At 37.0% G+C, this 8,764-nt stretch overlaps 1 pseudogene; it reads right to left on the bottom strand.

Annotated features, from left to right (window-relative positions):
- Window positions 1–3,470: 3,470 nt before the first annotated feature.
- On the bottom strand, window positions 3,471–3,749 carry LOC122743921 (annotated as a pseudogene).
- Window positions 3,750–8,764: the final 5,015 nt, after the last annotated feature.

Here is an 8,764-nt window from a genome sequence, read left to right as displayed (position 1 = left end):
TGCCCAAGGAGAATGAGAAGGAAAGCTTTCAGATTTCTTATTTGGGAAAGGAGAGTCCTAATTCAGAGCACTTTCTTATTTCACTTATGGTGGGTTGCTTTGTTAGTCCCTAAAGACTTTAGAAAGGCCAAGTATGTCCTTAGTAGTTATTGTTAGAGATAGGGAAGGCTTATCCAGATAATCATCCTCTCCAGTAGAGTGGGTGAAAACAGAAAGCCTTTATCTTCTGTTTAAACCCCATTAGACAATCTTCACCTAATGGGTTTTCCATGATTTTTCTTTTCTTGGTCCCCAAAGAGCTTCTTAAAATTTTGCTGATCTCAGTTTCTGTACTCCCCTAGTTGCAATGCTCCTTGAGTTGTATTTAAGATACTCAACAAGGCAGCTTAACATTTGGAGAAGTAATCAGAACATGAAATCTGGCAGCTCACTGGTACATTTTTAAGCCCAAGAAGTTTTATTAGGCCAGAAACTCCTCATGTGTGATATGTTTTAGTTTTTGCTGTAGGGCATTAGTAACTTTAAGAGAAACAGCCTCTCATTTGCCTTCTCAGTTCATCAGAGACTTATCAGACCATAGGATCACCCACTGAGAACCTACAAGGGACCTTAGAGATCATCTAATTGATGCCTTTTGCTTTTATCATATTCATTTTCACATCTATCCCTTTACCCCTTCCCTACTCATAAACCAACCCTCGTAATAAAGGTTGAAAAAGAAAAAGAAAAAAAAAGGCAGTTTAGCAAAATCATCCAACACCAACAGTGTCTGACAGTATATTCATTACTCTATGCCCATTGATACTCAGTTCTGCAAAGAAGGGAGGGAAGTACATTTTTTTTTCATCTCTGTGTTTTTATTAGGCCTACTAATTGGACTAAATACAAATTCCACTGTGTGGCCTTTGTCTCTACAACCTGTCTCTAATACCCTTATTACTCCCCTTCATATATTCTACAGTAGTCCACTCAAGCTGGCCTTCTTAATGTTTGTTCTTCATTTTTGTGCCTTTGCTTGCCTGGAATACACTCCTTCCATGTCTGCTCCCATGGAATCCTGAATTTCTTTAAGATGCTGATCAGTTCAAGTGCTGCTAAAACTTTCTTTCTCTCTTTCTTTCTTTCTCTCCTTCTTTCTCTCTTTCTCTCCTTTCTCTCTTTCTCTCTTTCTTTCTTTCTCTCTCTCTTTCTCTCTCTCTCTTTTTCTCTTTCTTTCTTTCTTTCTTTCTTTCTTTCTTTCTTTCTTTCTTTCTTTCTTTCTTTCTTTCTTTCTTTCTTTCTTTCTTTCTTTCTTTCTTTCTTTCTTTCTTTCTTTCTTTCTTTCTTTCTTTCTTTCTTTCTTTCTTTCTTTCTTTCTGGTGGAGCATTGAGCATTAAGTGACTTGCCCAGGGTCACACAGCTAGTAAGTGTCGAGTGTCTGAGGCTGGATTTGAACTGAGGTCCTCCTGAATCCAGGGATGGTGCCCCCCCCCCCGCTAAAACTTTCTTGCTACTTTTTCTCCTACTTTGTATCTATTTGTATCTATCACATATTAACTTTCCTGATAGAATGTAAACTTGCATAGAAGGTGCTTAAAAATGCTTATTGATTTTCCCCCTCCCCCCATCAACTGGTCATGGTTTTGCTCTCTGGGGCCAAGTGGAACAAATTTAAGTCCTCTTGCACATGACAGTCCTTTACAGGCTTGAACCTGGAACACAACAGTTGTGTTCAATATCTCTCATTCCTGCCACTGCTTTTTAATTTATTTATTATTATTTGTAATTTAAAACATTATATGTAAAGAGCAGTTCCACATACAAAATAGAACAGAAAAAGAGGATTTTACAACAAACTCTTTTGTATAGCTTGCCTTTTCCTATAAGTACACAGTTCAACATATAATTTTCAAAGATATTAGCATGTAACTTTCAAAACTGTTAAGGTCCTTCTCTATCCTAGCTACTCTGTTTTAGATGTTCTCTAGGTTTTCAGTGATCCTCCTAAATGGTTATACCCAGAACTCCAGATATGGTTAGACCAGGACAGTGTATACCAGGATTATATGTCCCTCTTTCTTTGTTTATATTTTTATAAAGGTATTTTATTATTTTCAGTTACATGAAAGGATAGTTTTCAACATTTGTTTTCATAGGATTTTTAATTCCAAATTTTTCTTCCCCCCTCCTTCCCAAGATGGAAAGCAATCTGATATAGGTTATATATGTACAATAACATTAAACATATTTCTGTATTAGTCATATTGTGAAAGAAGAATCAGAGCACAAGGGAAGAACCTCAAAAAAGAAGGGAAAAAACAGCCCAAAAGTAGAAAACAGTATGGTTCATTCAGAATCCACAGTTCTTTTTTCTGGATGTGTAGAACATTTTCTATCATGAGTTCTTTGAAATTGTTTTGGATCATTGCACTGCTGAGAAGAGCCAAGTCTATCACTATTGTTCATCACACAACATTGCTGTTACTGTGTACAAAGAAGCTCCTCTCAGTCAGCATCAGTTCATGTAAGTCCTTCCAGATTTCTCTGAACTCCTCCTGCTTATCATTTTTGTTTTTTGTTTTTTGTTTTGTTTTAGTGAGGCAATTGGGGTTAAGTGACTTGCCCAGGGTCACACAGCTGGTAGGTGTTAAGTGTCTGAGGTTGGATTTGAACTCAGGTCCTCCTGACTCCAGGGCAGGTGCTCTATCCACTGCACCACCGAGCTGCCCCCTGCTTATCATTTCTTACAGCACAATAGTATTCCATCACATTCATATACTACAACTTGTATAGCCATTTCCCAATTGATGGGCATTCCTTCAATTTCTAATTTTTTGCTACCACAAAGAGAACTACTATAAATATATTTGCACATGTGGGTTCTTTCCTCTCTTCTATGATGTCTTTGGGATACAGACCTAGTAGTGGTATTACTGGGTCAAAGGGTATGAACAGTTCCATAGCCCTTTGGGCATAGTTCTAAGTTGCTCTCCAGAATGATTGGATCAGTCCAAAGCTCCACCAACAATGTGTTCCAATTTTTCCACAGCTTCTTCAACATTTATTATTTTCCTTTTTTGTCATATTAGCCAACTTGATAGGCGTGAGGTGGTACCTCAGAGTTGTTTTACTTTGCATTTCTCTAATTAATAGTGATTTAGGCCATTTTTTCATATGGCAATAGATAGCTTTGATCTCTTCATCTGAAAACTGCCTGTTCATATTCTTTCTATGTCCCTCTTCACTCTGTTTCAGTATAGTTTAAAAACTGCTTTAGCTTTTTAAAATAATCCATATTCCACAGTTGACACACATTGTGTTCATAGTTCATTAAAATCCTCAATTCTTTTTGAGAGAAATGGCTATCCACCCTTATGTGCCTTAAATTAAATACTTCTGAAGTTGATTTTCTTTTCTTTTTTTAAAATTCCATAAATTAACCCATTTATTGTTGGACTATGGGCTACAGATATTTGATGGGGAGAGGATTTTACTGGTCTTTCAATTCCTTCAGTCTTCTGATGGCAAATTTGACTGTGAATGCAGAGGTGGTATTGTAGGTTCATGCACCACCAGCTACTGTTTTCATACAGGATCCACAATGCCAGATACCCATAGCCCGTCTCTTCATTTTGGTCTTGCCACAGAAGGAGCAGGTATACTTGGCATGCTGGCTAATTTCAATTTTCTTCACCATTTTTCTGAGGGATGCACCATAACGTGTTCCATATTTACCAACAATTCCTCCCTTCTTGGTGTGTTTAGCCATGCTGCCAGTTGTGGTCTCGGAGCTTGAAGAGTTGAAGTTGATTTTCTTTTTTTTTCTTTTCTTTTTTTTTTTTTTTGCAGGGCAATGGGGGTTAAGTGACTTGCCCAGGGTCACACAGCTAGTAAGTGTCAAGTGTCTGAGGCCAGATTTGAACTCAGGTACTCCTGAATCCAGGGCTGGTGCTTTATCCACTGCGCCACCTAGCCGCCCCTGAAGTTGATTTTCTTAAGACCATGTTTAGGATTTTATATTTATCCTGACTCAATTTAGTGTTATTACATTCAATATGGTGTTCAGTATGGTGATCTTTCTGAATCATAATTGGACCATAAAATGTACAAAGTATATCTCCTATCTTTAGTGCCATAAGCAAATTGTATAACATATCATTTATATATATTTTAAGTTGTTGATAAAAATGTTAAGTAGCATAGGACAAGGTATTCTGCTAAAGATCCTTTTTACAAAGTTGACCATCAACCATTAATGACTACTAATTAATTTGTTTTCTCTGTAAGAAGTAATGATTCCATCTAATTTAGAGATTCTTAACCTGAGACTCATGAACTTATTCCTTTAGTTTTTTGATGCCTTTTTTGTCTTTGTATTCTTTTAAAATAATAAACATTTTTATTTTATAGTTTTGAGTTCCAAGTTTTATTCCTCCTTCCCTCCCTCCCCTCCCCCATCCCTGAGGTGGCAAGCAATCGGATTGGGTTATACATGTGCAATTATAGAAAACATTATCATATTATTCATTTTGTATAATAAAACTTGAATAAAAGAAAAAAATGAAATAAAGTGAAAAATAGCATGCTTCAGTCTCTGTTCAATCAACATAATTTCTTAATTTGAAGGGGGATAGTATGCTTCATCATTAGTCCTTTAAAATTATCTTGGATCATTGTATTGCTGAGAATAGTTAAATCACTTACAATTCTTCATCAAACAATATTGCTGTCTCTGTGCACAAAGTTCTCTTGGTTCTGCTCACTTCATTATGCATCAGTTCATACAAATCTTTACAGGCCTTTCTGAAATCATTCTGCTTGTCATTTCTTATAACACAATAATATTCCATCACCATCATATATCATAGCTTGTTTAGTCATTCCCCAATTGATGGGCATTCTTTTTATTTCCAATTCTTAGCCATCACAAAAAGAACTTCTATAAACCTTTAATTTTTTGATAACTGTATTTCAAATAATTAGTTTCCCATCTATTTTATTTTATGCATTTCTTTCTTCAAAGGGATCCATAGGGGGCAGCTAGGTGGTTCAGTGGATAGAGCACTGGCCCTGGACTCAGGAGGACCTGAGTTCAAATCCAGCCTCAGACGCTTGACACTTACTAGCTGTGTGACCCTGGGCAAGTCACTTAACCCCAATTGCCTCACTTAAAAACAACAACAACAACAACAAAAACCCAAAGGGATCCATATGTAGCCTTTACTAGACTGCCACAGAAGTCTATAAAAAACAAAAAAGATTAAGAACCCCAGATCTCACTATGGGGCCTCCTCAACTCACTGGTGAGTCCCTGGCCCAGATCCCCATTTCCTGAAGAGCCCCAAGCATGCCTGTGCTTTTGCTTCACGCCTAGCTCTCCCATCTGCCCCACCTACTTAGCAGCCTTACCCCCAGCTTGATTACCCAAATTCCACCCCAGCTCTCCTTTATGTGTTGTATTCCTGCATTAAGATGTAAGCTCCTTGAAAGGAGGAACTGATTTGTTTGCTTGTATTTGTACAGTATAGCATCTAGCATGTAAATTGTCAATAAATCTAAGCAATCAAAAAAGGGGGAGGGGAATCTAGGTTGCACAGTAGATAAATCACCGGCCTTGGATTCAGGAGCTCAAATCGGGCTTCAGACACTTGACACTTACTAGCTATGTGACTCTGGGCAAGTCACTTAACCCTCGTTGCCTCAAAAAAAAAATTAAAAAAAAGAGAAACCCAGATCTAATTGTACTATTGACTAGATCAATGGTGTACAATTCAAATAGAAACAGATCCCTGCTGGCTGCATATTGACCTAGAAAACCACAAATTAACATCTATATCATATTGTACTTTTACTTATTTTATTAAACATTTCCCAATTACATTTTTATCTGGTTCAAGTTACATTCCTGAGTTTTGCATCTTTGCAACTGGGCTATTAGTTTGAACCCTCAGACTTAGACTTCATTTCTCTATCTTAACCACAACAACAACATGAGAGGCTTTGTCAAATGTTTGGCTAAAATCTGAACTATATCTACACCATTTCCCTCATCTGCCAGACTAATACTTAAGAAAGTGAGGTTAGTCTGTCATGATCTATTTTTTTTTTTGCGAGGCAATGAGATGATCTCTTCTTGATGAAGCCATTATAGCTCTTTGTGATTATGATTTTCTTTTCTAGGGGTGTTACACATTATCCCTTGAATAATATATTCCAGAGTTTTGCTAAGAATCAGTGTCAAGATTATTGGTTTATTGTTTGTAGACTCTATCTTCTATTTTTTCTTAAATATAACCACAATCATCCTCCAGTCATGAGTCACCTCTTTCATTCTGTACAAAGATCACTGTTCATAGTTCAAACACAGCTACCACTTCTTTTACTGCCTAGAGAGAGTGTAGCTATCTGGAACTGTTGATAAACTCATCAAGGAAAGCAAGTTATCTATCTACTTACAAAATCCCCACTTACTTGGATTTTAGCTTCCTATTTTTGTCTGTCTTTTTCAATCCAAAGGATTTTGTTCTTCCTGGAGAAAAATTTAAAAAGAGTTGAGTACTTTTGCCTTCTTCCATCATCCATCTTTTATTGTTCTAGTAGAAAGCAGGCCTATCTATTCTTAGATCTTCATCTTAACCTCAAGACAAAAGTTCCACCCCTTATTTTCATGCCCTTAGCATTTTTTTTTTTTTTGCTAGCCTCAGTTCATCCTAAGCTTTGGTACACTTGACATTTTTACATAACTGTCATCTTTTTGTATTCAGCTTCTACCATCTGCCCTTCCTCCCATCTTCTGTCTTTTTAAAATATGAGTTGATTGACTCCCCTGTGTGGGTATAATACACACACATACATACATTTATATGTTTACTGGGATTCTAGGAAGGTGATAATTTTTTGGGATAGTTCCTTAACAGCTAATTCTTTTTCTTTTCTTTTCTTTTTTTTTTTTAGTGAGGCAATTGGGGTTAAGAGACTTGCCCAGGGTCACACAGCTAGTAAGTGTTAAGTGTCTGAGGCCGGATTTGAACTCAGGTCCTCCTGACTCCAGGGCCGGTGCTTTATCCACTGCGCCACCTAGCCGCCCCGCTAATTCTTTTTCAAGGCTGAAATGCAACAAAGTATGAATTGATTGTCTTCTGCTGACTCATTTTGGCCTAACAACAGCAAGAAAACACAGATTTTTCACCAGCTAGCATCACTACATCCATATGTGGAACCATCAGTTATGGCAAATGGAGAAATTTTGAATGCTATGGATAAGTTCACTTACCTTGGCAGTATACTTTCCACATAGATGATGCGGTTTATGCGGGCATTGCCAGAGTTAGTCCAGTGTTTGGATGGCTCCAAAGGAAAATATGAGAGAAGTAGACTAGAAGAAGATAAGACTGCCTACCATACCAAAGGGTCTACAGAACCACCGTGCTGACCCCATGGATATGTGCCTGTGAAACCTGGATAGTCTACCAGTGCCATGCCAGGAAGCTGAACTGCTTCCATTTGAATTGTCTTAGGAAGGTTCTGAAGATCACCTGCAAGATAAGATACCCCACACTGAGGTCCTTTCTCAAAGCTGAACTGCCAAGTATTCAAACACTACTACAGAGAGTGCAACTCTGATGGGCTGGCCACATTGTTCAAATGCCAAATGTATATTTGCCTAAAAGACTATTTTAAAGAGAATTCAGACAAGGCAAGTGCTCACATGGTGGTCAGAAGAAATGATACAAGGAAACCTTCAAGGTCTCTCTGAAAAACTTTGGAATTGACTATGAGACAAAGGATGCACTGGCACAGAACTGTCCAGCATAGTATGCCCACATCAAAGAAGGTGCTGTACTCTATGAGCAAAGTAGAATTGCAGTAGCTTAAAAGAAATGTGAGATTAACAAATAGAGAGACATCTCCACTCCAAATGTTCACATGCAGTATTTGTGCCTGACCTGTGGTTGAGCCTTCTGAATTCATATTGGTCTGATCAGCCACAGTCGAACACACTGTCCCTTGACACCAGCATAAAGATGTCATTTTAGTCCTCTGAGAACAAAGGACAATAAACAACAACTATTCTATGAGAAAGTGACATCAACAGTCAAAGTGATGCCAATATAGTCGTGAGGAATGCCTCAATCCCTTAAAATATTTTTTATTTAGTTTATTAATATCTTTTCAAAAATATCACCATATTTCTCCCTGGTGTCCCTCTCTCTTCCTCTCCCAGAAAACTATCCATACAACAAATAATATTTTTAAAGACAAAGGGAAAAAAGAGGGGGAAAACCCAGTATAGTTGATTAATACATTGAAAAAGTCTAAAAATGTGTGCATTGTACCAAACTCATGCACCTACTACCTTTACAAAAGGTAGGATATCTTCTTTCATCTCTTCTTTAGGGCCCTGCTTGTTCTTTGTAATTTACAACATTCACTTGATTTTTGTGTGTGGTATTGTTCTTAAAGCCCTTTATATTATTATAGTCTTTGTATATGTTGTGTTCTTGACTCTTTATTGGGAAAGTATCTAATTTATTCCCATTGCAGATAGTATTTGCTGTTGTTTTCTTTTCTATCTTCTTGTAATTGAGTTAATTTTTCCTTTATGAATTTGGACTCCAAGGTATTTATAGCATATATATGTATATATATATTTAATATCAATATTGGTTTGTTAACTTTCAGCACAAGGAATTTTCTTTATCTCTTTTTATTTTGTGTATTTTTTGTTTTTGCTTTATTTGATAGCATGAACATAACTCTGACTTTTGGGGATTTATCTGAAGC

Source organism: Dromiciops gliroides, chromosome 2 (genome assembly GCF_019393635.1).
Source record: "Dromiciops gliroides isolate mDroGli1 chromosome 2, mDroGli1.pri, whole genome shotgun sequence".
NCBI lineage: Eukaryota > Metazoa > Chordata > Mammalia > Microbiotheria > Microbiotheriidae > Dromiciops > Dromiciops gliroides.
This window is presented reverse-complemented; position numbering and strand designations above follow the sequence as displayed.